The following is a 26,828-nucleotide window of genomic DNA, read 5'->3' as shown; positions in this document are numbered from 1 at the left end:
TACCCTCTACATCCTACATCCCTAACAATTTGTTCTACATATTACAAACGTGGCCTACCTACACAGTTTTTTTCCTTCTACCTGTCCCTCCAATATTAAAGCGACTATTCCAGGATGCCTTAGTATGTGGCCTATAAGTCTGTCTCTTCTTTTAACTATATTTTTCCAAATGCTACTTTCTTCATCTATTTGCCGCAACACCTCTTCATTTGTCACTTTATCCACCCATCTGATTTTTAACATTCTCCTATAGCACCGCATTTCAAAAGCTTCTAATCTTTTCTTCTCAGATACTCCGTATCTTAGATACTCCGTATACTCCGTATACTTCTTCTCAGATACTCCGTATTTTTTCTACGGCTGAAAAAATGCGTATTAGAATCGTCGATTTAAATCGACGATAGGATACATTGTTTACGAGATATTTCTTCGTTTAACCCAAAAAATACGTTTTTTAATATCGATCGGTGTTAAAAACATTCTTCTTTAGAATTCGACATGATTAACAGAAGGGTAACGTCGAGTGTAATATAGAAAATTAGTTAATATCGGTGTACTTAGAAATTAACTCTACTTTCCGACTACTAAATCGGATTAAAATCGAAATAAAAAAACCGACGACACAATTTTAGGACTTTCCCGGAACGCCGCTAATATAACTGCGGGTGCATTCTGATCCACGGCTTAGAAACGCGATTTAAAATATTTATCATTTTATTTAAATATAATACTTTTTCGTTTATTTAATTGGATGATTCTTAGTAAAGCGCGCGCACATACCGTATTTAATTCGCGCGGGTGTTGCGGTATTAGCGGCGACGTTCGACATTAACTAAAGTAATTTCATAACTTACGTAGAAAAAATCGAATTTGCACGGTCGGAAAACGTTGTAGCCGCGAGGTTTACCGCACCGGGTCCCGAGTCAAGCGGACGATCCGGTTCGAGACCCGGTCAGACTACCTTTTTACAATTTAAATATTATTCGAGACATCATTTGGCATTGTTTGGGGTGGGGGTGCGATTTTGCAAAGTTTTTTTGTAAATATAGTTATTTTTTTCAAAATGCGCCTAAGAAAAATACGACCTTAATCCGGCGAAATCTGAGATACTGAGGGTGACCTTGCTCCACAGCCTCACCCCCTTGACCTTTTAAGTTGAAAATTTAACGGTATCGATTCCCCAAATGTAGAAGTAATCTGACCGAGTTTGGCCAAAATCACATGTACATACGAACATTAACATCCGGATAATTTCCATCCGGTTTTTTGGGTTCCTTAGGTAACGGAACGTCAAGATCCGGTGAAAACCGCATACGCCCAAATCGGACCGATTACCGATACTTTCCCTTTTAGAGCGAAAAGCTCTGCTAAGCAGCGCTATCTGAAAGTGAAAAAATTAAATAATTTTTTCTTCCGATCGGTTAGCGGTGGTTAAAAAGAGAGGCTTTTGATCGGTTGAACCCCTCATTAAAATCTGTTTCATTATAATACAGCCGTAGATACGGTATAAAGCTACCGTATTTTGATAATCGGCCTTCATAATTTACGTACGTTAATCTTACAGATTGAATTTATGGAGGCGATCTCTTTTTGAATTAAAAAAAAATTAATCGATCGAGCGAAAGGAGACGGTAAATAAATTTATCGAAACGAATAAAATATCTAGGTGTTTTTATTAGCTTACAAATTCTCTTTGGATAATCAAATCGATTTCGTTTTTTTAAGCGCTTTAACAAAACCTAAGCTTCTAATCGTCGTTATATTTTCGGTTGCATTTATTTACGTCCGAAGTATAATATCACATGTTTTGTCCGAAAATGATAAAAAAATGGGCCGGGGCCGATTGATGATCGTTTCGCGTTCATAAATATGTATTATACAGGCCGATATTTAGAAAATTAAAAATTTTAACTTATTCTTGTGTTTTTATCTATGAATTTGCAATTTTTGTTAAAAAGTGTAGTCGCGTTAAAAAAACATAGTAATACAATTTATCTATCTCGACCGACAAAAGTTTTCTGTACGGGAAGGGCCTTATTACGAGTCAATCGCGATTTTTAATACGTTACCGTTCGTTTAAAAGAACGTCCCGATAATTTATTCAGAACGGAAACAAATTAGTCTGCAGATAAATTTGGAAATGATACTAAAAAAGATAAATATGGGATCAAAGAATTTTCATTAACGCTTTCCGAATGGTGATTTATTTTTTAGCTATATTTTATATTTAATATCTTCATGTAATTACTTTAATATTATTTCGCGTGAGCGCGTATGTGTGTATGCGGGTGTTTGTGTGTATGCAGCGGGTGATATTTATGGAAACAGCTTTATACTGCCTATTTCAGAGGTATTTGGAAACAGAAAGAAATTGAGTTGTACGTAGTTAAATAAAATTTGCATTATGATGAGTTTTTAATTTTTTTCTGCTATCTTGGATCCGCCATATTGAATGAAACAATTTTTTTAAAGAGGAAGATTGACGTACGACAAATCTGCCAACGTCTTCGTCGTCGAGTTATAAGAATTCAAAGTTGCAACGACTTGAAATAATAAAATTTAAAAGAAAATATACTAAAGCTTGTTTTAACTGTAAATGAAAGTATTGAAGATGAAACAATTTTTTTAATTACCATCGCTTTATTAAAATAAAGATTTAAAAGCATTAGTTTACAAGAGATTATAGCTGCTAATAAAACACAAAAAATACGAACGGTAGGAAAGTGCTGCAAAGTGGCGATAAAGATTTATTTCGTATAACGAAATAAATTCGTCGGGTAAAATCTTCATTCTACAATTAGAACTACTTGAACTAACCGATGAAAACTTCATTTAACAATAATAATAATGTAAAAAGCGTGTCCCCGAATACGATAAAAATCTACGGTTATACTTATAAAGTAATAAGTGCAATATTACATCACGGATATTTGTGAAGATAATAGTATTAAAAAAATGAAAAATACAGTATGGAGTGAATGATAGACTGTAAACAAAAAAAATTGGCCGTGAAATTCAATTTGATTGTTGTAAGGCAATAAATTTTAATAAATCCATAAGATAACGATCAGATATTCATAAAGAAAATCTAACAAAACGCAGTGTATCCAGAAAAATTACAATGAAATCGTAAACCGTACGGTAACAGTCTCGCAGATATCATTTCTTCCGCTCAAAAAACAAATATTTATGTAATATAAATAAAACTGTTTTTAACAAAATGATACTGATATCAAAAAAGTTTAGACACTACATTTCTAATATCAAAATCTGTTTTCAATTTAGAATTTTGTTAAAAAAAAAAAAAAAAAAGTTAAATAAATGTTACATACATTTAACATGTAAAGACAATTTAACATTTTACAATAATAGACAATAAACAATGTTTAAGCGTTCCATATAATAAGCAAAAAATATAAATTTTTTTTATAAAACTATTACTTACCGACCCGATTTCATTTATTAAACGACGAATGATCATAAGAATCTGTAAATGTGATATGTATTACATATAAATGCAAGAGTTTTGTTGACACATTTTAACAAGCTAACAGATTTTTAAAAAGCTTTAATCCTTTTTTTGTCAAATAAATCATAAAAAATAAAAAAATGTTTTTGTATACCGAAATATTTTTTATTTTTCATTTCTTTTTTTATGTTAATTTTATTTTAATATAAATTATCGTTTAAACAATAAAACAGGAGCGGTTTTTGAATTTTTTTCGACGCTAATTTGGAAGAACTTTTAAAGAGTTAAATCGAGTCGACGTTCAATCGAATCGACTAGGAAATATATTGACGTATGCGATGCTTGAAAAATATTATTTTCATCCATTTTGATATTTAGCATCCGTGTCTTGTAGTATATACGATAAAATTAAATAATTTATCTAATTTTATCGGTCAGGCGACTTCGTTTACGCGTAGATTATTATTTGCGTTTCGAAATAATTTGTTTCATCAGAGGTGGCGCATCACTACTTGAATATAATCACTAATAGAATATAATCATTGCAGTTGTAAAGTGTTATTAACATATAAATAGTTAAAAAGTACATTCGTTATACATATATTATTAAAAATTTATGAACACAAGCAAGCTTTTATATACGTACCGCTATGATAAATATCCGATCGAACGCTGTTGAATTTGAAGGGCAAACCGTTTTAATATAACAATATTCGACGTACAGTACCTTAAAACTTACGTATGCGCGCTCGCGAAAGGTGTTATGAGCACTGTTTTAATTCAAAAGTTTTATCTATTTTACAACTTTAATAAATCTATTTCGATGATCTTCATGAAGTGAAAAAAATTCTGTCGTCGAAACATATGTTTTAAAACGCGTTAGAATTACGTGACGCATCGACAAAGTCGTGCGACGGATTAATTAGGTAAATTAATTTATTTGATTCTATTCTTTTTTTACCCGGGAAAAACCAGTTCGTATAGTTCTGCGTAGAACCTTCGTTGAAGTTTATATAACTAGTAAAAAAAATTTACATTTCAATCGATCTAAATTTCTCCACTTATTATAAGCGGGATAAAATAAACAAATTATACAAGTCGAATTTAAATTTTTATTTACGCATTCCGATAAGTTTCTTTTGTGAAGTTTGACATTTATTTGCCGACTTTTATTAAATAAGAAGATATATCGGCGATATTTATTCGTATTTCTTGGCTTAGAGCGTAAAGATATTGAAAAAAATACATCGCTATTGTTTAAAATTTGTTGTACAATTTACTAATAGGTATTAATATTTTTATACGTATTTTCTGTATATTTAAAAAATTTTTAAACTAAAATAAAAAACCGAACCGAGCTGCTATCGTCGCTGCTACTATCACTACTGCCACTGTTGGTCGTGTATGTTTCAAGTCTCGTCTATCATTTCAATTGTAAACTGCTCACGCTTCGCTGCCAATATGCCGGCGCAGGAGTGTCGTATACGATTCTGTTAAAAAATGATGTGCAACGGGATCGGTTTCAAACGCAAAACGAAATAGGTAACCTTCCATTAGGACTGCAGAGAATATCCTTCGAATACACCTTTATACTCCTTTGAATATCGGTTAATCGATATTCAAAGAAGAATTTCTGCCGGTCCGAAAGAATCTATACCAAAGTTATACGACAAAGCGATGTAAGACCACATTTTTTTTCTTATTTTGTTTTACGTCGGAATTGGGAAAATTTGCCTCAACCAAACGCCCAGTAGCCCGTACATATTGGGTGAGTGGGATTCATCGCGTGCACAGTGGGACCCGCTAAAAACCCATTCCCTCCCGAGGAGATGGTGATGGAACCATCTAGTAAGGTTTTCATCGACATCACGCCTGTCAACGAGCACACTTGTGTAGCCTTCGAGCCACAGCTTCAAGCGTCCCCCGAGGGCACCCAGCAGCGACGATCCGGTCGAACCCCTGCCGCCCGCCGGCATCATCATCGCTCACCAGCAATACGCTACTCTCTAAGGCTCTTCCTCGTTCATCTTGGTAGAAATAACTTCCTGGAACCGTCTACAGTACCTGTTCTATTCGTCATCAGAATTAAGCGTCTCTCTATCACTGCCTCTGGGAAGATTTGTCCACTAACTGGCCGCATCACCGCCCACCTCAGACACTCCAAGAAAGTGTGTTCGGCGTCATTCGGGAGAGCGCAATTTCGATATCCCGAGGTCGTGCGTACAGGAACTTATTGAACGGTCCAAGGCCCGATAACCATTGGACCGTCCAAAAGTCCCTCTCCTCATGTTTCCTATCGCACCGTGTTCTAATACACGGGATTATTATACGTTAAGCGACAGTCGACGCATCGTTCCTTCTGGTCTGCCAACGATCTTACAGGTCAGTCCTAACCGCAGCTGTCTACACTCCCTGATACCGATCTCGCCTTTCTTCCGCAAGCAAATTCACCGGAGGCATCCCGGCTATCACCAGCACTTCCTCAAGTAAGACGGTGCGGTACGTCTAGGCCACTCGGATCGCTAGCCGTCTGTATGTTCTCTCCATCCTCATGCGGTTTCTCACGACCCCAAGCGTCTGTGACCGTAACGGGACTGCATACAACATCGCTGAAATGACTGTGGCAGCAATAACCCGCCGCCGGGAGACTTTGCCAAAACACAGATACCCTTCTTGCGGTAACAGATTATTCATCGTTTAGAGTTTATTCGGCTTTAGAGTGCAGACAAACCGAGACGTTTTAATTATTGCAACCGGCTTCTCAAAAACAATGTCGACGGACAGATACACCGGATGCTATATTTCATATCAAACGGTTTCGTTTATCCGGGCATGTTATTTCGCACAACACAGATATCGGAAGACTGAAAATCCTCGCCGGACGCTGCTTGATCGTTCTCTTCACGATGAGAAAATCGACGTGTCGCACATCAAACGATTCATTAGTACCTATTCGTGCGGTTTTTACAGACGAACAAACTGTCAACAGTGAGCGCTACGAGCGGACGTTTTTGAGCTTCGCTGAAAAGCCTCTGGGATTTGTTGTACATTTTCCTCTAAACTGAGCGGTAGCCCTGGACGCTGCCCTTTACATAAACACCCCGATTCGTCAAATTGTTTATACCAGCGACGAATGTTCTTAACCGATGTTGGATCGATCCTGGAACGCTGTCGAAACGCACGCTGAACCGTTATCACGGACTTTGTCTTATTAAATTGTAAAACGCAAAAAGTCTTTTGTCGCATAGACAACATGTTGTTTACGACTGAGGTTAGCGTCCGTTTGAGCGCGATATTACAGTCTAGCGGCTGCTATTTAAAAACGGTGTAAATTTCATTCGTTGATCGTGCACGGTTGCACATCCTGAGCCTCGTACTTCTCCTTCGAGGTTCAGGATCGTATACACCCTAGGGTCTTCTTGGTGACGATTTCGGTCGTCACACCATCCCGTCCGTTCCTAGGCCTGATGGATGGGATTTATCGGAGGTAGCCTTTTAGACCCTCTAAACCTAATAACACATCACAGTTATCGGTTTGGCCTCTGTCAGGATGCAACCGATGCAAATATGTGCACGATTTTGAAATCGGGTTGTTCTTTTTGTTACACTCTGTACATTAGTGGAAAATAAAATTGTAAGTATGTTTGTCGAAGCGTACTGTTTACAAAGGCAATAGGTACGATAAGTTACGTAATAAATAAATAAACCTTTTGCCAAGTACTGTACGGAATGAAATATAACTATCGATTTTAATAGCGATATCGAGAAAGAAGGTTTTCCTTCTGATCGGGTGACGTCATATTAACCTACTGTCTATTACAAAACAATAGATGAGGTTACTTATTTTGCAGACGGTGACAGTTCTACTCGCGTTTACTTCCTTGTACGAAGTAAAGGAGTATTGCGATCGGGAAAAATTTCGGTTTCCAGATTTCAACGGAAATATCCATTTTGACCATCCCTGAATCCATTTTTAATATATTCGGGGTAACGTCTGTACGTATGTATGTATGTATGTGCATATGTATCTCGCATAACTCAAAAACGATTAGCCGTAGGATGTTGAAATTTTGCATTTAGGACTAATGTAAATCTAGTTGTGCACTTCCCGTTTTGATTGCAATTTACTGAACCAAAAGCGTCCAAAAAAGCCCAAAATCCAATCGTTTTGGATTTTGAACTTTTTCTTAACCGCAGAATAAGCCTTCATTAAGAGCTTTTCAACGATATTATCATAAGCGATACTTATTTTCATCGGTTCCAGCGTTATAGCCAAATAACATTTTAATTAATGAAGTATTTTGATTTTACAAGGGGAGGCGCATCGGTTCGAATCAGACATTCTCTCGTCTCTTTTTTTTTTTTTTGTTTTTTAACCTTTTTTTATTATTTAAATATATTGCTTTATCGATAATTATTAACCTCTTATTGTAAAAAAAAGTTTTTCGATGAATAATAATTCAATAATACCAAAAAAATTAGAAGTTTTTAATGAAATCAAATTTTATATGCTTTTCATTAAAAAAAAAATGTATAAATGTAATTTAATAGGCGTGCAAGGAAGTCATGTGTTGTCCACATCAGAGTTTTTCAGAACTAAAATTAAGCCTTGATGTTTTGGATCGTACAATTAAAAGACCGTCACTTTTAAGTTACGTCGTTGTGCTAAGCACCGTATATCTTATTACTGTGTCGGAAAAAAAATTGCAGTAAATAAGTAATTATATAGATAGAATCGTAAATCTTTTCTGCGTAAAACGTATAAAAACCATATTCCCTTATCGTTTTCCCCTTCCTTTTTATTAACGTGAAAATAGAAAAAAACACGGATTTTCAGGATATTTTTCGGAAAAATAAAATACAGACACCTACAAAAAAAAACCGTCTGTGTTAAAATGTTTTATATTCATGGACACTTAGCCAATCTCCGTGGCAGAGTGGTAGCGTCTCGGACTTTTATCCGGGGGTCTCGGGTTAGAATCCCGGTCGGGGATGGAATTTTTCATACGTTAAAAAATTCCATTTTCTAAAGATTCTGTGATGAATTCAATTCATCGAGTAAAAAATTCTATATCGGAGACATTCTTAGCTTATTAAGGTGAAAAGAGTAGTACGGAAAATAAATAACGGCAAATAGTGACGGTGAAGTAAGCGACCCCGTCGTTACATCTGAAGCAATTTATCATATTTTAAATTGGAAAAGGCCAAAAAATGGGAGACCTATTCAAAATGAAATAAGATTTTAATAAGAAAATCGAATCGGATTTCTTAAGAAGACGGTCGGGTATATCGTGATAATTTTGTAGAATTTTTTAAATCTTACAGCTGGGAACCTTAGTCGTAGGATTATTTCGATGACTAAAACGGAAAGAGACCCCGGAGGAAGCGACAGCCTCTTCACTGCCTGCGTGAAATGAATACGTCGATACCCACCAGTCGGTGCCTCGTGATTTCCACCGTTAATTTTTTTAAATTATTTTAATTTGTATCGTCGTTATTTTTAGAAAGGAAATTTGTTATCTTTGAACCCGATTACTTGCTTATTCGATCGTATTTCGAGGTACTGCTTGTTTTATAAAACTACTCCCGAGCTCATCTAATTTGCATCATCGTTATAATCAGCAAAAACTTTGAGAATTTTTTTAAAACGAGAAAAATCCGTTTCAGATCCGGTTACGCACTGCGCATGCGTCATAGAGTATCCGCGGGAACGACTTTACGATTCAAATTCTATAACCTTTAAGTAATAAATATCAAAGACTACGGTGTAGAATTTTTGCATCGGTATTACGTTTCGTCAAATAAAAAATTTAATTCACTCATCGATTTATAACGACGCTCTTAAACTCGGCACGTAGATGCGCATATTTGTCTGAGGATAGATATAAACGCGGGGTAATTTTCCATTCGTCTCTTTGCACTAACTTACTGCAAATAATTGTTTAGGATTTAAAAGGATTTTTAGGAATTACTTAACCGCTGAAAAAAACTATGCTCCTGAGTTTTGCTGTACTCGCTACAGCTAGACTGACGTCTTATAAAAACTATTGCCTTTATTAATTTTTTCCGTTTTGAATTACGTAAAACGAGTGTAATTATCGTTTTCAGTTCGATTTTGACGAAAGCTTTTTTAATTTTACACGCCCTCACGAGCGACTCGAGAGGGTAAATTAAATAACCCGGGTGCCATGTTTTTAGATCGATAACATCTTGATATATGATCGAATAAGCGAGAAATCAGGGTTCAAAAGGTTACAAACTTCTTCTTCGTTCCTTCTCAGAAAAAAAAAAACAAAAAACAACGGCACAAATTAAGCAGTCAAAAAACTAAAACATAAAAATCACGATGCTTCGATCGACGGGTTTTGAAATATTTATTTCATATTTTTGCAGGCTGGGACAGAGATGGATCACAGAGTGGTAAAAAATTCGAGTGATTTTTGAAGACGTATGTACGTATCTTGAACAGTATGTACGAGGGCAGTCGAAAAAGTTATGAGACTGATTTTTTCAGGGAAATTTAAAGCGCTCAAAGAGCACGTGGATCGCTGCATGCATACAAAGTATCCAGGCGTGTAGTCTACTGCCGGGGTCAATTTCAAGTCGATTGTTATAGTCGTTGAGTGTTACCGATCGTTCGCGATAAGTATGTCGGGTAATCGTTGAAAAATTTATCGATGACGTTATGCGATTCAGTGTTGTGTCCGTTAAAAAAAAAATCAGCTTTCGAAACGTACGAATAGTTGAAATAAGCTTTCGATGAAGGGTGTGTCGCGTGAAACATGTCGAATATGCGCCGTGCCACATATTCAACCGGACAACGAGCGTGAAAGATTCGGCGAGAGCGGGTCGACCGAGCACGTCGAATTACGAAGTTCTGATGAATACAGCGAGCGCATCATTCGCGATGATCGTCGTACTCGTGTACGGTAGTCGCAGAAACTGCTACGCATTTCAAAAAACAGTACGCACAGTATTGCGAGCTAGCAGATTGTGAAACGCATCGCGTTGGGTTCCGCAGCTCTTAACGCCCGACCAAATAGAGTACCGCGTATTCGTCTGCGAAAAATTATCGGCTCGCTACAAGAAGGAAGGAATAAGCTTTTTGTGCATAATGCGGTAACCGTCGACGAGATTTGGATGTTACATTATGATCCTGAGATGAAATAACAAAGTCGACTTCTTCACCGCCTCTAAAAAAGAAAAATCCGCATGCAAGGCCGGTAAGGTAAAGACGATAATCTTTTGTGATCGCAAAGGATTCATTTATCGATATCAGGTACCTACGGGGATGACTTTGATATATCGACGGGCTGAAAATAATGTTTACTCGCTTGAGAAAAAAAACGCCCCGGAAAAAATTGAAGAATTTCTGTTGTATTACGATAATGCCCTCTTATATTGCTAAGATAGTCTGCGAATTTTTGAATAGATAAAACGATTAAAACGTTTCCTTCTTACCCGTTATACAGCCCGGTTCTAGTCCCGTGCGATTTCTGGCAGTTCCTAGAGGTGGAGAAGGACCTGAAAGTACGAAAATTTGAGACGAATGTAGACGTCATAAAAGCCGTGGAGGTGAAGAGCACAAAAGACGGTCTGCATTTTACGGTTGAAAATTGGAAACAGAGTGTTGCGCTTAAAGTAGATCTTCCTTTTACAAAAGGATTTACATCTTCCTTTACAAAATAGGGATTTTGTAAAGGAAAATGTAAATGTAAATTCAGAATCAAGTTTTTCTCGAGATACTTTTTGAACCGCTCACGTGTATTAATAAACAAATTTTTACGATTAAAAAAAAAATTATATATATAGATTTTTATAGTAAAACTTTGTGTGTATGTGTGCGCGCGTGTATAGTAAGTAGTGGAGATTTTTCGGTTGAAGTACAAACTTGAATGAATTGAATTAATGAACTGCGGGTCGATGGAGTGTTCTTATAATATTTCTGCAAATAATCGTCAGGTTTTCAAAATCAAACGGAATATTTGTTAGTAGGTTGAAGGCTATCGTTTGCACGCATCACCGTACATTCTCGATTTAATAGATCACGGTTATAAGGAAATGTATATAAATGTACAGTGTGGAGGTCCAGGGGGTGGAGCTCTTTTGAGTAGATGGGAACGGCGACCTAAACAAGCTCTGCGGGTGTCCAGGGCGCCGGTCCCCCTGGCAAATTGGGAATGGCGAGCGAAGCGAGCTCTGCGGCCATAGGGGAGACCCCGAAGAGCCCCTGAGTTGGCTCCGGGATTCGCTTGGGCTGATCTGAGCCCGAGGGTCCAGGTTCTGGTTAGACAGGCCGGCTAGTTTAAAAAGTAACTGCAGAAGAAATAAAAAAATATATGTATATAAATAACTTTTTATTTACAGCTTAACGACACTTGTACAGTGTAAATAATTTAATAATGACAAATGACGTAATTAGTTTTTTAATATCTAGGCTAAATGCAGAATAGACTTAGGCCTATTTGTTAAGATGTCGTAATTTATTAGACTTTCGTAAAAAATAAATTTTTCACATTTTATTATTATTCTTTAATGGAAACGTATTACAAGTTTACATGATTAGAATAAAATAAATGTACGAATACATTAAAATGTTTCTACAGAGGGAGACACAGCGGAGGGTCAATGCTATCGAGTTCGCACAATGTCTAGGTAAACGTGCCTCCGCCAGTTTAACAGTTGTTAGTCGCTTTGGATAATCATTTCTCAATATGTGTTATATCATCAGCCTCATTTTAAAGCATACACATTTAATAATAAATATTGATGTATTTTTTTATTGTACGATATCATTCATCGCTGTACTAGGAATAGTAAGAATTATTCGATACAATATTAAAAAAAAATTACAAAAATATATTTGATTATATATAAAAAATTATTTTTTTAAAAAAGCTTTTATTTAACTATATTAATATTAACATTAATAAAAAAAAAGGAAAAAACCCTCTAAAAGTAAAAAATAAGAATTAAATCAAATTGAGAATTTTAAAAAATATATAATATATTAACAAATATAAATATGCACTGAAAAGAAAAAAATAAATTATTAAATATCTAATAAATTACCAATAAATAAAATATAAATAAATTTAATAATTATTAAATTTTAAAATTAAAAATAATGAAAATAATTAGTTAAATAAAAGCGTGGCGCAGTTTTTATTATTTATTTAAAACAACGCAACATTTATTTTTACAACAATTAATCTTCATTGTCATTTTCAATAACGACGCGAGGAGACGGAAAGGTCTGCTGGAACCTCTCCAGTTGAGACTGACTAACTACAAGTAACATCTCTGAAAATGCACCACTCGCTTTCTTTGTACGTGTTTTCACATAGTTGAAGTTCATATTCGAATTCTGCTTGTAATCTAAGCCAAATTGAACGCACTCTTTTCGCTAAAAGTTTAATTTTAATTAATTATGAATTTTTATTAAACGAATTCATAATTACGATTACAATTATGATAACGGGTTATAATTAATAATTTTTTAGATTACCGTCAAAATGTAATAACTTTGTGCAAGATTTCTAAATTTAATTTTTATTTTTAATCTTATTAACCCTTAAAGGTCATCTCTGTGCAAATTTGAACCGTCAAAGAATTAAAACTTGAGTTATTTTATTACAGATAAATAAAGCATATACATATACTAAACAAAAAAATATATTTTAAAATACAGCAAATGTCTATAAATACTTATTCGAAAAGATTGTTATAAAAACTGCGTCACGCTTTTATTTAACTAAATAATTTCATTACTTTTAATTTTTAAATTTAATAATTATTAAATTTATTTATCGGTTATTTATTAGATTTTCTTTTTTTTTTACTTTTAAGAACATAATGGATCACTTTAGTTCATTTTTTTGGCAAGTTCTTTCTTTTCTTGCCAATTTGGTGTTTTTCAGTGTTTCTTTTTTGCCAGTAATTTCTAAAGGTTTCAGATCTTCTTGCCCTTTCTTGTTAAGAATACACCCGGCTTATTGTTTTCTTGGGTTTTGATAGGAATTTTGTTTCTTTATTTTTTAATTTCTCATAGTTTCCGGTTTTCGTTTTTATGTTTTCACGGGTTATGTCTAATTCCTCCATGTCCTCCAAATCCCGTCTTTTTTAATGTTTATCCCGACGCATCGTCGTAGAATCTGTCTTTCAATGTTAAACTGGAAAACATTCCAGTCGATAAACCTTGTCTGGTACGGTCCAAATATGGTTTCGCATCCGTAAAGTATTTCTGGTCGGATAACCGAGTTATAATGTCTTATTTTTGTGTTTATGGACATACATTTTTTGTTATAGATGTTCTGTGTTTTTATTGCGGCTTTGATGAGTTTATTTATTCTTTCATTCCAGTTTGGATTTTCTTGGAGGTTGTGCGTGATGTTTTCCCCCAAATATTTAAAGTTTTCTACTAGTTCTATGTCATTATTGTTTATTTTTACTTTGCTTATGCACAGCGGGTCTCTTACCATAATTTTGGTTTTTTCTTATGAAATTTTTAGACCAATTTTTCCTGCAATCTCTTCCAGTGTTGACAGTTGGTATCCGGCCTCTTTTATATTTTGGGCTAGTAGGGCTAAATCGTCCGCAAAGCCTAGGCGATTTACCGAGATACCTTTTCCTATTTTAACGTTATCTCTATTTAATTTTTTCCAATCCCGTATTATAAATTCAAGGGCACAGTTGAATAAAAGCGGTGACAGCCCATCTCCTTATCTCAGTCCTGTTTTGATGTCGAATGGATCAGATATTTCTCCCCTGAATTTAACCTTGGATTTGGTTCTAAATTTCTCAGGATTTTTAGCAGGGATTCTCGATGTACTCAATCATATGCTTTCTTGAAATCGATAAGATCAATAAATCAATATTAGATATTTATATAATTTATTTTTTACTTTTCAGTGCATTTTTATATTTGTTAATATATTATATTTTTTTGTTTAAAATTCTCAATTTGAGAATTTGAGGGTTTTCTAATTTGTTTCCTTTTTTTATAAATTTTAATATTAATATTAGTTAAATAAAAGCTTTTTTAAAAAATATTTTTTTATATGTAATCAAATATATTTTTGTATTTTTTTTAAGACTAAAAAAAATTAAAAATATTTATTTTTATCATCGAAGTTACGCACGTGTATCAAATTTCAATCATTTACATACGATAGTTCATGAGAAATGAAAATTTTCAAATAAACGCATAAATTTATCGTAGGGGTAGCGCGTGGTGGCGTGGGGGTGGGTCTTATCAAATTCCGACACCGTAGTGCTGTATTGTCATCGAAGTTACATACGTGTACCAAATTTCATTGATTTTCGTACGATAGATCAAGATACAGCAGTTGCAAGATTTGATTATTCCTGAAGCGAGTTAAATAAAAGCTTTAAAAAAAAATTGATGTAAATCAGTACTTTATGTTGTCTATTTATTTTACTGCTGATTTGTCTCAAAATTACTGTAATTGATTATTCTTCTTTGGGAAAACCAGATATCATCAAATTATTTGCTTGTGCGAAAAATTAAATGGGCCGTAATTTAGAAATAAAATCGTTATCAGCACGGTAATTTTGTTTCTTTTGTTTTATTTTATCGCTACAAAATTAGGAGTTTATAAAACGTAGGTGTTACCATCTTTACCTTGATTTTCTACTTTTCTACTTTATTCATATTTTACAAAAAAGTGTTACTTTATTGTGCGTTTTGTATAATTTACGTAACCGTAACCGGCACTTTACTATCTAATCGAAATTAATAATTACAATTACGCGAGAACTAAAATTTCAGCAATTTGTAGCTATTCTTAATGGAAAAATGGATTGCCAGATATCTGCAATAATTATATCAACTTAAAAATTTAAATAATATGTAGAAAATTTAATGCGACATTTAAAAAAATTTAATAATAATAATCGTATTTCGAAAATCGAACTTTAAGCTTTACGTACCGTAAGCCCTAACGGTTTGTTTTAGAGGCGACCTTTTTTCATAATAAAAAAAATTAGTCGGCAAATTGATGCGAGATTGAAAGTTTTTGATCGAAACGAAAGAAATTTCTGGGTCGTTTATCAGATGACAAATTCTGTTGAGATAATCTAATCGATTTTGTTTGAATCAAAATCAAACCTGTTTTTCTTGGAAGCGCCTTAATAAAACGCAAAGCTTATCGTCATTAAGTAAATATTTTACGCTTAACTACGGAGCGTTCGGAAAGTCACTGTACAATACGCGTTAGAATTATGTGGTGCATTCTGTTCTTTCGGCGTTAGGTTGTTTGCCCTGTGAGTTCGTCGGGCGTTGCTCAGTAATAAATCAAGACGGCAGTTGTTGAATCGTGTAACCCACCGGCTTGATATAATGGTGAACGCGTCTTCCCGAATTAGCCGATTTTGAATTCGAGAGTTCCAGCGTTCAAATCCTTGGAAAATCTGTTATTTTTACACGGATTTGAATACTAGATCGTAGATACCGGTGCTCTTTAGCGGTCGGGTTTCAATTAAACACACGTCTCAGGAGCGGTCGAACTGAGACCGTACAAGACTACACTTCATGTACACTCATAGTATCATCCCATTCATCCTCTTAAGTATTATCTGAAAGGTAATTACCGGAGGCTAAACAGGAAAAAGAAAGTTGTCGAGTCGCGATTGAAAGCGTTTCGTTTAGCATCATGTTGTCTCGTTTATCGCAATCGATAGTTGCGAGAAACGTAACGGTTTTTTCGGTAGACTAACACATTTTTTCTCTTTGAAAACGTCTTTCGTGAAGCTTATACCGATTTAGTGAAGCGCAAATTTTCTGAAAAATTTTCCAAATACGCTGTTCCTCAATGCAATCCGGTTCGAACTCTTGTCGAAAAATTTCGGGCAACAGGCCCTGTTGAAGACGCTGATCGAAGGGGAAGACCACCTAAAGTCGACGAACAGAAGTCGCTTGATATTTCGGGTACTACGGTCGAAGATCCATCCAAGTCGATAACTATTCCGGTTACTGTAACACCGGTTGCAATAAATTAACGAAATAAAAATATAAAGTAATAATTAAGAAAGTTTCGTTATTACAGTTCGCAGTGCACAGCGACTTTCCTAACGCGATGTATATTCCCTTTTAACGTACGAGTATAATATCATCTATCGGGGCCCTCTCAAAAAGTCACAAATTTTCAAGACGTAAATACGTGCTGTAAGATTATTTTTGGCGCCCGTAGATACGAATCGTGCGGACCGATGTATAGAAAATTAAGCGTTAACTTATCCGGGTTTTTATATTATTTTACGAACGTGAAATTCATTCTAGAAGCAACAGCGACTTTTATCTTTATCGAACCAGATGACACAACCGTTCGTGTAACTCGACAACAAACTACTTCGGCTTTATTATACGCCCGTTGTCATTTTTAATAAGTTACGGTTTTCTTTTACGGAAACAATATTACTCTGTCGACGAATTTTTAAAAGATAATAATTAAAAATATTCTTTGCGACCCGTTCAAAGTGTAGTTAGTTTAATATTTTTTCTCGTTCATATTATTCTTAACGTGTACGTCGCAATCTGTTGAATTAGTGAAAAATAAGCGACACCCCCACGAGTAGCGAGACGAGGATGATACAAAGTATCTAACCTTTATTAGGATTTCAACCTCAGAACGTTCGACTTGGAAAATCGGTTGTTAAACAAGCGATTTGCGACTCGGTTGGCCGAGTAGTAGATTTTTTACATCTCGGTTTTTGTCAATATTTTTTTCCGAAATCCTTTGGCGTTGTTTCTTTTTGCTAATTGTGCGGCCCTGTTTGAATTTTTTTCGGAGTCGTTATTTTTACTTTCTCAGCCGCATAGCTACAACGTATACAGTACAGGTGATGTATACAGAACATAATTACAACCCGACTTAAAATCGAACGGCCACAGATTAAACTTTTTTTTTATATGCCAAAACGTTTCTAATACAAATACAGAGAGTACAATAGCAACGAAATATACAAATAATAATACAAAGGAAATATATATAAATAGTTAAACATATACTAACGTAAATATAAGTAACATAATTACTCGTATAATTGTCACTGACCTGCAGAAGGACAAAACAACCCTTGTCCGCTTGCGGGAGTAATCGGTTATTAAATTTTTCACTAATACCTATAATCATACACTGTATATATATATTATACAATAGTATACACTGTACTACAATGATAATTTAAAATTTACATATGAAACGGAAGTGATCAGAAAAATACATTTTTTAGATATTGAAATTGAAATAAATAAAAATAACGTTGCAGAAACAACTGTTTATATAAAACTCACAATGAACAGCACCGCAATACATATAAATTCTAATCATCCATGGTTACAAAAAAAATTTATATAAAAACCTGATTTTTAGAGCTTTACAAATAAAATAAAAAATAAAAAAAAACCAGTGAAAACAACGTCAAGAAGGAAATAGATACGATAAACAAACAATAGTATTTAACGGTTTTGATGGAATTACGGTAAGATATATAAAAAGCAAAAAATTAAATACCGTAATAACTTTACAAAATTACAAGAAAATAATAGAGCTTATTAATAATTTTTTTTTTTTTTTATTTATAATAAAATGCACAAATAAAGTAATAGAAAAGGTTATTGATGGTTATGATAAAAAATAAATACGATCCAAATAAGAATATATTATGAAATATTTAAGAAATAATAATAAAAATGACGGAGAAATTTTAAGTGTAGTATACAAAATTAAGTGCGGGTGAAAATTTTGTGATCGAATGGTCGTAGAAGACGCCAAGGTTACTAAACATATTCCGGATGGAATTTTGAAGATAGAGAGGGTTTAATTAAAAACCTGATCCCTGCGGGGATAATATCGGGCAGGACAGGGCACAAGGTTAAACGGTTATTAGCGTACTCGGCCGGGAGAGATGGCAAGAGAAGATCCATATAGCCGAGGGGAAGAGGGTCGTACGGATACCAAATAAGGCTGAAGGGAGTACAAGAAAGATAATTATAGACAAACGATTATCTTACGTTCGACTGTTAAGAGAAGTCAATACCGGAACCGAAGAGACGATCTCAGGAGCCGTCATCTTAGCGAGACGCGGCAGGGAGAGAGCCTCGAACTGAGAATAAAAGATGAGGCTGGTGCATCGCATTCAGAAGTCGCTCCAGGGTGCAAAAATAACCTCCGGTGGTAAGGCGGATAAACAGGCTGCATTGCGTATAAGAAATTTTGACTACGAAACCGGTAAAGATGAAGTGCTGAGAGCGGTCAGAGAGGCCCTCCCACCGGAAGAACACAGGCAGAGATTAAAGTTACCACCCTTAGACCGGCCTTTGGGCAGTCGCATTTTGCGACTATCACCCTAAATAGGAGAGCAGCTAACCGCTTGGTGATCGGAGGAAGAACCGCGTAGGATGGCAGTCCTGTCGGGTGCTACTGAGAGAGGAAGGCCCCAGATCTTTCTGGTGTTGAGGAGCGGGGCACCGGGCTTCGACTTGCACCGGCCCCGACAGGTCGTACTCGTGTTTTTCGTGCGGGAGGTCTGGACGCAGGAGAGAACACTGTGTTGAAGTAGCACGCTGTGCGTTATGCGGTGCGGAAGGCCTCCGAGCCGGGAGTTGTCCGACCGCAAATGCTTTTGTTTCAGGTCCGACCTCTTGTTTCACGCTAACAGGTCCAGGGACGACATGGACATCTGTCGGGCGACGTGCCAAAGAGAGGCGATGGATGTTATCCTCGTCTCGGAACCCGATGTGGCGGCGGTCAGGGGACCGCGTTGGTTAGCGGATCAGACTTCAGGAGCTACGACCGGTCTCCCGATAATAAACATCATGTTGAACAGCCGGTACCGCTTTGAAGTCCGGAAAGAGAGGAAATAATGGATGCTTCCAGGTGGATCTTCTAGAGAGTACCGCGACTGAGGCGGAAGAACATGACCGGAGGGTGATAGACAGCTCTCTACGGAGCCCTCGTTCGTCCGCGCTTGCGAGGATGGACGACGATGATGAACCACGGAGACTCTGGATACCTCTGGCCCAAAGGCACCTCCCGGGGACGTGCAATAATTAACTGTGAACCCGACCCCGGGAGGGAAGGATCGGTGAGATATGAGGTTTAATCGGTAGAGCGCAGGCACACATACGCTTTCTTAATAACATCTAGGGGAACCTGTTAGCGAGTCCAACACTCCGCCCGTAAATGGAGTTCCTCATACTCGTCGGAAAAAATATAAGAAAAGAGGTGAATGTAATATAGCCTACCGCCTGCTGCAATATAAATATAATATCGCTGACTATAAAAAATAATTTAGAAATTATAACGACGATAAAAAAAAATATACTCCCAAAATATTACGTTTATAGATTTAAAGAAAAACATAAAATGATAAAAAACAGATAGTTTTTGAAAAATGATACCGGTTAAAGAGACACAGCGAGTTGTAGCAGTCGTCGGCAACAATATTTTACAAATATAGTTTACATGACGTTTTAAACTTACAAAATTCCAGTCGATAGTGATATTATGTTATTCTCAATTTATAATTTTAAGTTTTTATCTTTCCATATAATTATAGAATTATGTACAGACTGATGATGCGAGTTCCGTGAAAGTTAACTATCGGTAGTTTATTCGATTTTTTCTATTACTGTGTACGGTGTTTGTTTTTACAATTATTATTTTGAGATACTATATATTATAACCGCAGACCGTTATGTTAGCTATCCAGGTTATTAACATTAAATTTATGATTTAAGTTAATTTAAAAATAACACTGATAGACAAAAAAAGAAATTTCTAATGTTTCTCTGTGTGATATCGTTTCTTGTATTGCTTTTTTGCGTACATTACAGATCTGTAAGTACAATTTTTCTGTCACCCTTAGTTTTAAATAAATTACGCTTCAAAAAAAATTAAGGAAAAATATAGTTAAAATCTGCAAAATTTATAATTTTGCACGGCCATACCTGTGTTAGAATGATTTCGCTGATGTTTTTCTTTTACAAATAGCCTCAGGCACATCCCGAATTAATGTCCAACAGTATTCCGGTTAGCACGTTAGTATTCCATTTCCCTTTCGAGTGGTTTTCCATCATCGAAATGTTTTGGTGGAAACTTTCACCGTGTTCGTCACTTACGTCTCCGAGGTTGTTCGGGAATAAAATCCAGATGTGAGAGGAGGAAATGTATTTTCAAAGACATATTACATCCCGTAGCTCTGTATGAAGTAAGGAGTCGATTAACAATATCGTGGTAATTGTCGGATTTTTGTTTGCCGAGAAAACCTTCGCAAACGTCTTTAAATGAAGCCCAACCTGCATTTAACATCGAGTTAAGTACATCATCTTTGACCAACTCTCTTATTTGAGGACCTACAAATATTCTTTTTTAATTTTTCCTTCGCTTACATTCGGAAATTTTTGCTCGATTACAAAAATCAGTGACTGTCCTTCATCGCTTTTACAAAATTTTTCATTAGTCCTAGCTTGATATGGCGAGGAGGTAAAAATATTTTTTTGGGTTCAACTAAGGGCTCGTGAATAATATTTTTCCCATTTAATGTTGACTCGTTTCTTCCACCCTTTGGTAACATAATGTCTATCCTTAGCTCGGCTGTCCCATCGCGAAGAAAACACATGCGATTGTATAACTTACCTGCACGCCTAACAATAGCTATAACTTTCAAATCACCACATATGTCCCACCTATGCTTTTTATAATTTATTTTTGCACGAACGTATTTCATCACATCGTATGTCTCTTTCAAATTAATACCGTAAGCGATCGGTATCGAAGGATATTTTTTACCGTTGTGTTGTAGAACGGATAATTGTTCACATATTTTTATAATTCTAGATGTATTGAAAGATACATTCATATAGAATAATGACAAAATCCTTAATATTAGGTCATAAATATAGAAAAATATGATTTTTTGGAAAACAGGATTTAAAAATGACATAAACAAGTTTTTTTAAGTTACCTGTTTCAAAATCATAATCTGGGTCATCAGTGTTAACTTTAGCTTTTTATTTCTGCTTGTCTGTCTTGCCTTTTTCTTCATTTCTTGAGCTCTTTTTTCCTCCTAAGTAACCCGTTCCTTGTCAATCGTTTTTAAAATTTTGTTGGTGTTAAGATCTGGATTGATTCCAAGATGCTGCTGAACTTCACACTCACCAATGTTTCCATTATTAAATGTTGACACCGCATGGGGTACTTCAAACTCAAAGTGTTTCCTTTCCCACAAAAATATTTTTTGGCACCGGTTTGAAATTATGCGGTTGAGAGACTCAAAGTTATGCATCTGTCCGTAGACATTTTTTCAACAAATCTGCGTTAGATACGCTTTGAAATATTGGCTTTATAGCTTAAAGAAGAGACATTCGGAGAGAAGTTTTCTGCAAGTAAGAACAGTTTTTACTGGTAAATTTGTCACTTACACTGGCAATTTGAGTGACTTTTGCAAAACCAACTGTAATGCAATTTTTCATTTTTATTTATTTGTTAACATGCAATTATAAATCTTATATCAAATGACTCAGAAAATACTGAAAAATAAACTAAGAAGAAATTCCAAAAAATGATTTTTTTGACCCCTTACTGGTTATGAGTGCCACTGAAGCAGTATAAATAAATTTGATACATATCAAACCTTAGCGCAGTTAAATTCATTTGTTTGTAAATAGCAAAAAATCTATGTAATTCCTGAAATAATTGTTACAATAATTTTATTCATATATTTCTGTATTTTTGTTTTATTTCAGAAATTGGTAGTAATATTGCTAATGTTGTTTGCAACTGCCCTGGCTGTGCCGTTGGATTATGACCCGACTGACACCAGGAAAAGTGACAATCTTGCATCGCCGTATGATCCAGAAGATTTTGGATTGTTGAAAGCTAAAATGCTCATAAAATTTCTCCTCCTAAAAGGATAATGCAAAAAATGACTGCGGTCAACGTATTCATATCTATTTCATTTGTATTATAATCATCATCGATCGTAAAATAGTTTAATTAGTTTTTAGGTAAATGTAAAAAAGTACAACTTATTAAATAATTTAAAATACTGTATTTATAGATTATTTTGATTTAGAGTATCCCAGATCAATCGTTTCAAGAAATAAACAGAAAAAGTGAAGTGAATTCATTTCATTACAAAATAATCACAAAGTAATTATGAGAGAGTGCACGCTGCATAAATATGATTATGTATAAAATGGTTATCGCAAATTACAGTAATATACAACAGTGTTGATATTATTTGCCACAACTGTATGTAACAGTTAAAGGTAACTGCTGATACAAGACAAGATCCTGTCCAAAATGTAACAACAGCCATTTGTAGGAATGAATAATATCCTGCGTAAGATTTATTAAGGAATAACCCTGTTACCTTCTTCAGAGAGATGGATATAATGATATACATCAAGACCACCAAAATGTAGGTGATATCCATTTCTAAAAGTGACACTGTTTTCTGTTTATTATAAAAGGATCTGACTGAATTATGAACTTTAATATTCTCTTTGACTATCTCATTTATATATTAGATACATCACCGTTGTAAAAAATATTTGACAACCGTACGCAACAAATTAATCTACCCATTTCTATTCGAAAATCTGTATTATACACACTGCCTCTACCGATTAGAGGAAATATTATTTGGTGATAAATACTAAGTTAAAATGATAAGAAGACCGGTTAAAATGTTAATAAAGTTTTCGGCAATTATAATTATGCCCCTTCAGGTATGTGTGAATATCAAATATCATAAATGTCTTTCAGTTACAAGCAACCTGACGATAAACAAAATCATTCGTAAAAAATGGTATACCAATTCCAAGAATAATTCATTACAGGCTTACTAATAAAAATGAGGAGAGAAGCGGTTTCTTTTCTTATTCTCTATTGAGCCAAACATACCGTTGTACATCAACATGCCAAGTAACCATTTCTGGAAATGACACCTTAACCTTCTTATGTTTTTGTCACTTTATTTTTATGGTTTTTTGAAATTATTTTAGGTATTCACAACAATCCTGATTAGCAAATACGATCCATTAACAATTTTTGTCACAAAATAATAACAGTTGAATTCATTATTTTTATTCATTAAAATAATCTGAATAATTGACATTCAATACTGTTCTATAAATTATTGATAGCTAGTCTATTAAATGTATGATAATCTTAAGCATAGCAGTATCAGCACAGAGAATATTAGATATCTTACCCTTTATATGAATAAGAGATACCTGACTATTTTTTATTTTAAAAGTACACAGCATTAATATTTTACATTATGCTTCTGTTGATGCCAATTTTAGTAACTTATATAAACATCAAAAGATGTTCTGATTGGTACATTTAAAAGCTAAATTAAAAGATTCTCGGTTACAAAAATGAAGGGTAAGGGAAGAAAATGGATTAGTTACATTTTGTAAATTTTACAGAAAACCTTTTGCTACAAAATCCAACTGTTAAAAAATTATTTTTTTGAAATTTATTTGTCGGTTACCTGTTAAACTGTATTATGAGTAACGATAATCTTGAAAATAGAATGAATATTCAGAACACTGAGAATGACAGATGGACTTAGCTCCTTCTTTGATGTTTAGAAGACATCCCTTTCTTTGCCTATAGGAGGTTTTACAATATGTCTATTTATTTGGAATTGAGCTTCATTTTTTGGACGATGCAAATTATCTTTAAGATTCTCATAATGCGATGAAATAAAATTCCTAAAAAAGGACAAAACCAGTTTTTCCCCAGTACCCTTCAAATATTATTTGTCGATAAGCATGGCTAAGCATTGATAGGCTAAATTTTATTTAAGTCTTTTTAAAATATTTATTATTTGACCGCATAATAAATAGGTATTATATTATTAGTCTAACTACTTTCAGATGGTTATCATTGATTACACCATCTCACCTGCAGCACCACAGATGAAAAAATGCACAAAGTAGTTTCAAAAAGATCTTAAACAAGCTCTCTATGTATTTAATAAAATGTCCCATATTAATTTTTAAACAGAGAAATAATTGTACCTTCAAAGAAAGAGCACAGCAGTGGTGTTGTATTTTTTTCCTCCAAGTCTGTTAATTTTAGTCCATTAACATACACTTACTAGCTCCCTGTCACAGCTTCACCCGTGCTATATGGTTACTTGCATTTTCCATAGTGGCCGATCTTTTTATTTAGTTTATTAGTCAAGTAACTGGAGGTAGGTACAACCAGTCACACATATAGTAATGATAGCAGTGGCTGTGGTGGTTGAGCCACAGCACCTTTGCACCTTTTAAAAAAAAATCAGAATTAAAAAAACCCAAAAATTATTTTTAAATATTTATCTGAAGAGTATTTGCAAAGCCAAATCTACTGAATATCTCATTACTATAGTCAGAATTGGGGAAATTTACAATCATTGTTGAAAACATTTTTACCTTTCTTTCATCGCCTTTCAAGGTTGAATTTCAAAAATCTAGAAATCGGTTTATTGACATGAAGATTACACTCACCAAAAATCAAAATGATTTCTTCATTTGCTACTGAGAAATTATAAAAATAACAGGGTTTCAAAAAATTCAAAAATCAATTTTAATCCTTGAAACTCAGAATGAAACTCAAAAAAATCTATAAATTTATTTTTAGATGTTCTTAATCAATCAGTTCAAACCCAGCTAACACAGTGATAGTCGCTCACAGTTCACAATTCATTGACCCACCGGGTTGGTTGAGTGGTGGTCTTCCTGAATCAACTGATTTGGAAGTTGAGAGTTCCAGCGTTCAAGTCCTAGTAAGGTCAGTTACTTTTACACGGATTTGAAAACTAGGTCATGGATACCGGTCTTCTTTGATGGTTGGGTTTCAATTAACCATACATCTCAGGAATGGTCAAACTGAAACTGTAACAAGGCTACACTTCATTTACACTCATACATATCATCCTCTGAAGTATTATCTAAACGGTAATTACCGGAGGCTAAACAGGAAAAAGAAAGCAAAGATCACAATTCATTGTGCTTCAACTGGAAAATCTTCACTACTATATATATATATATATATATATATATTTTAGAGATTTTTCAAAACCTTCTCAGTTGTGCCAAGAAACATGGATAAAAATTTAGTTGCAAAAGATCGGGTAGTTTTTTTGTTTATCCCGAACAAAAAAAACCCACTTCCTGTTTATATAATAGAATAACATAATAACATATATTATGTGATAACATAATATAATGCTGAGCAGCATCAAGTAAATTGACAATATGAAGAAAAATTAAATGCCTATGACTGAAGCAGAATTCAATAATTTTGATGATTCCATTCACACCAGTGCTATAGAATGCTGGGTGCAGTTTCTGCTTGCTAATGTCATTTTTTAGTGACTTCTAAGGATAGAAGTCTACGCTATTTAAAATACAAATAAAAAACTTTCAACTTTGGATTATTGATTGATAAGTTTTGTTTACCTGTCGTAGTTCATAAAAACAAAATTTATAAATAATAGTTTATCTACATAAAAACAGAATTTTATAAAAGTTTTTTTATCTTCTCAACCCAAAGGTTGGTGGGCTTTACAGTTTTCTATTCAAGGCTAGTCTCTTAACTGCCTTGTAACGTTTTCTTTCTTTCACTTTATCCATGAACCCTTGTTTAGGTCTTCCTCTTCCTACACGATTAAACCCTCTATGAACATTATAAATCACCAGTCACACTTCTTCTTTTCACTATTGTTGATAATAATGTTCTATTTTCAAACATTCTTATTAATACCTTCTCATTTTCCATTCTATTTGTCCAAGAAACCAAAATTCTTCTCTACATCACATCTTGAAAGCCTCAAGTTTATCCTTTTATCTGTTTCTAGGGTCCATGTTTCCGAGGCTTATATATAAATACACCAGATTAAACTTTTCACCAGGTGTTTCCATGTTATCAGAGCGATACTCTTTGATGCCAGTAAACTGGTTTCTATACAATGCTTCTTTAGCTAATGATGCTATTCTACTTTTAACATCTATTAAGTTTCTTCCACTTGATAAAATATTTTACTTTCAAAGTATTTACATTAGTAATCTGTGGGTAGTTTTCCCTCTTCTAACCGTACCTTGGATTTCTCTTTCCATCTCTCGTACACTTCATAATTTTTGTTTTTTTCTCTGTTTATTTTTGTACCACATTATTCACTAAAATTATGTTCATATTGTGTAAGGCATCTCATCGTTCTATTTCATTATTACCAATTAAGGTAGTATGATCCACAAATTGAATGGTTTTATAGTACTTGCCCACCTGTCTTTATCACATTCCTGTTAGTTTCTATAAATTCTTTCGGATAAGAATTA

Source organism: Lycorma delicatula, chromosome 3 (assembly GCF_047948215.1).
Source record: "Lycorma delicatula isolate Av1 chromosome 3, ASM4794821v1, whole genome shotgun sequence".
In the NCBI taxonomy this organism is placed as follows: domain Eukaryota; kingdom Metazoa; phylum Arthropoda; class Insecta; order Hemiptera; family Fulgoridae; genus Lycorma; species Lycorma delicatula.
Note: the sequence above shows the minus strand (reverse complement) of the source record.